The sequence below is a fragment of the Colobus angolensis genome, unplaced genomic scaffold, assembly GCF_000951035.1.
Source record: "Colobus angolensis palliatus isolate OR3802 unplaced genomic scaffold, Cang.pa_1.0 Scaffold580, whole genome shotgun sequence".
In the NCBI taxonomy this organism is placed as follows: Eukaryota; Metazoa; Chordata; class Mammalia; order Primates; family Cercopithecidae; genus Colobus; species Colobus angolensis.
Genome location: NW_012119377.1, coordinates 691699 through 696033, shown reverse-complemented (window position 1 = coordinate 696033; position 4335 = coordinate 691699).

Below are 4335 nucleotides of genomic sequence, written 5' to 3'. Positions count from 1 at the left end.
GGTTACACAACAGTATATAGAGCATGAGTTTTTAAAATACGCATGCTTCTGGTAATCATTAGGACTGTTCATAACTCTCATGCTCCCCTTCAAGGGACATTATATGATTGTGTATTCTTATCCCTTCTGACGTTAGGCACAGCCATATGATGTAACCAGGCAGTGTATTCCTATCCCCTCTGACGTTAGACACAGTCATATGATGTAACATTCCACGTGAGTGGAATGTTTAAGGGCCAGTGCTTAATTAGCCACATGTCCCTTTTCTTGCCTTATTGATCATGGAAGCATTTGTTGAGAAAGGTCTTTAGTCAACCTGGGTCCTTAAGTGACTACAGTGAGCAGAGACTCCTTGCCCATGTATATTGGACAATGTAGCATGAGCAGGAAAAATAGCTTATATTGCGTGAAGCCACTGAGATGCTCATACCATGTATGTGTGTGTGTGTGTGTGTGTGTGTGTGTGTCTGTGTCTGGGGAGGTGGCAAGAGGGAGAGAGAGAATGAAGAAGGAAGAGAGGGAGGAAGAGAAGGAAGAGAATTAGTTATACATGAAAGTAACAAATGGACTTGTGGGTGATTTTCATTTTCTTATTTTTTATACATGTCATCTAAATTTTCAACATGAACATGTATAATTTTCTAAATTAATAAACATTATTTTATAGAGTAGTTTTAGATTTATAGCAAAGTAAAGCAGAAAGAACCAAGAAATCCCATGCAGCCCTTGCCTTCTCACACAAACATCCCCTACCAACAACATCCTCCACCAGAGAGGTATACTTGTTACAATCAATTAACCGATATTGACACATCAATATTACCTAAAGTCCATGGTTTACATTAAGGTTCACTCTTGTTGTTGTACATTCTATGGGTTTGAACCAATATATACTGACGTGTACCCACCATTAAAGTATCATTAGAATAGTTTCACTGCTCTGAAAACGCCTCTGTGCTCTGCCTATTCATCCCTCCCCAACCCCCACCAATCTCTGGAAACCATTCATCTTTGGTCTACACAGTTTTTCCTTTTCCAGAATTTGGTTGGACTTATGCAGTATGTAGCATTTTCAGATTGACTTCTTTCACTAAGTGAAAAGATATGCATATAAGTTTCCTTCATGTCTTTTCATGTATTAGTAGATCATCTCCTTTTAGTGCTGAACAATATTCCATTGTTTGAATGTACCACAGTTTATCCATTCATCTGCAGAAAGACACTTTGATTGCTTCCAAATATTGGCAATTCAGATTGTCAATAACGTCTGTGCAGACGATTTTGTGTTTTTCTGTAAGTTTCTAGTTCATCTGGGTAAGGAGTGCGATTGCTGGATCATATGGTTAAAGTATGATTAGTTTTGTAAGAAACTGCCAAACTGTCTTCGAAAGTGGCCGTACCATTTGCCCTTTTTACCAGCAATGACTGAGAGTTCCTGTTGCTCCATATCCTTATCAGCATTTGATATTGTCAGTGTTTGGTTTGGGGCCATTCTAATAGATGTTTAGTGGTTCATCATTCTTTTTTTAATTTGCAATTCTTTAATGACATATGTTGAAAATTTTTTCATATGCTTACTTGCCAACTGTATATCTTCTTTGGTAAAGTGTCTGTTTAGGTCTTTTAATTATGCACTTTATGATTCCATTTTCTCTCCTTTCTTAGCATATCAATTATACTTCTTTTTAATTTATTTTAGTGGTTGTGTTAGAGTTAACAATATATATTTACAACTAATCCAAGTTTACTTTCAAAGAGCACTATACTGTTCCACGGGTGATAGAAGTATCTTATAATAAGAAAACATTCCTAACTCCCCCTCCCATCTATTGTATCATTGCTATCATTCATTTGGCTTATACATAAGCATATATATGATATACACCTATATATTCATATATATACATAAGCATACATAATTGAATACATTGTTGTCATTATTATTTTGTATAAACTGTTATCTACTGGAACAATTAAGAATAAGAAAAACAAAAGTTTTTATTTTACTTTCATTTATTTATTGTTTTATGCTCTTCCTTTCTTTATGTAAATCCAAGTCTCTGATCTATATCATTTTCTTCTCTCTGAAGAATTTCTTTCAACATTTCTTTCAAGGCAGATCTACTGGCAATGAATTCTCTCAATTTTTGTTTGTCAGAGAAAGTTTTTATTTCTCCTTCACTTTTGAAGCATAATTTCACAGGGGCCAGAATTCTATGTTGGTGGATTTTTTCTCTCAACACTTTATTTTATTTTTATTTCCACAGGTTATAGGAGAACAGATGATGTTTGGTTACATGAGTAAGGTCTTCAGTGGTGATTTGTGATATTTTGGTGCACACATCACCCAAGCAGTATACGCTACACCCCATTTGTAGTCTTTTATCCCTCACTGTCTTCCCACCCTTTCTGTCTGAGTCCCCAAAGTCTGTTATGTCATTTTTATGCCTTTGCATCCTCATAGCTTAGTTCCCACACATCAGTGAGAACACATGATGTTTGGTTTTCCATTCCTGAGTTACTTTACTTAGAGTAATAGTCTCCAATCTCATCCATGTCCCTGCAAATGCCATTAATTCATTCCTTTTTATGGCTGAGTAGTATTCTGTCACATATATATATCACAGTTTCATATATGTCATATATACATATCACAGTTTCACATATGTCATATATATCACAGTTTCTTTATCCACTCATTAATTGATGGGTGTTTGGGTTGGTCCCATGTTTTTGCAATTGTGAATTGTACTGTTATAAACATGCAAGTATCTTTTTGTATAATGACTTATTTTCCTCTGGGTAGATATCCAGTAGTGGGACTGCTAGATCAAATGGTAGTTCTACTTTTAGTTATTTAAAGAATCTCCACAGTGTTTTCCACAGTGGTTGTACTAGTTTACATTCCCACCAGCAGGTAGAAATATTCCCTGCTCACCACATCCATGCCAACATCTACTATTTTTTTATTTTTTAATTATGGCTATTCTTGCAGGAGTAAGGTGGTATTGCATTGTGGTTTTGATTTGCATTTCCCTGATCATTAGTGATGTTGAACATTTTTTCATATATTTGTTGGCCATTTGTATGCTTTCTTTTCGAAATTGTCTATTTATGTCCTTAGCCCACTTTTTGATGGGATTGTTTGTTTTTTTTTTCTTATTGATTTGTTTGAATTCATTGTAGATTCTGGATATTAGTCTTTTGTCAGATATATAGATTGTGAAGATTTTTTTCCTACTCTGTGGGTTTCTGTTTGCTCTACTGACTGTTATTTTGCTATACAATAGCTCTTTAGTTTAATTAAGTCCCAGCGATTTGTCTTTGTTTTTATTGCATTTGCTTTTGGGTTCTTGATCATGAAATCATTGCCTAAGCCAGTGTCTAGAAGGGTTTTGCCAATATTAGCTTCTAGAATTTTTATGGTTTCAGGTCTTAGATTTAAGTCCTTAATCCATCATGAGTTGATTTTTGTGTGAGAGGTGAGGACACAGTTTCATTCTCCTACATGTGGCTAGCCAATTATCCCAGCACCATTTGCTAAAAAGGGTGTCCTTTCCCCACCTTGACTTTTTGTTTGCTTTGTCAACAATCAGCTGGCTGTAAGTATTTGGGTTTATTTCTGGATTCTCTATTCTGTTCCATTGGTCTATGTGCCTATTTTTATACCAGTACTATGCTGTTTTGGTGACTATGGTCTTATAGTATACTTTGAAATCAGGCAATGAGATGCCTCCAGATTTGAGCTTTTTGCTTAGTCTTGCTTTGACTATGCAGGCTCTTTTTTGGTTCCATATGAATTTTATAATTGTTTTTTTCTAATTCTGTGAGGAATGATCATGGTATTTTGACGGGGATGGCGTTGAATTTGTAGATTGCTTTTGGAAGTATGGTCATTTTCACAATATTGATTTTACCCATCCATGAGCATGGGATGTGTTTCTGTTTGTTTGTGTCATATATGATTCTTTCAGCAGTGTTTCGTAGTTTTCTTTGTAGAGGTCTTTCATCTCCTTGGTTAGGTGTATTCCTAAGTATTTTGTTTATTTTTTTGCAACTATTGTAAAAGGGGGTGAGATCTTGATTTCATTCTCAGCTTGGTCGTTGTTGGTGTATAGAAGAGCTACTGATTTGTGTACATTAATTTTGTATCTGAAAACTGCTGAATTCTTTTATCAGTTCTAGGAATTTTCTGGAGGAGTCTTTAGGGTTTTCGAGATGAATGACCATATCATCACCAAACAGCGACAGTTTGACTTCCTCTTTACCAATTTGTATGCCCTTTATTTCTTTCTTGTGTGTGCTTGTCTTATTCCAGTTCTCAGAGGAAATGTT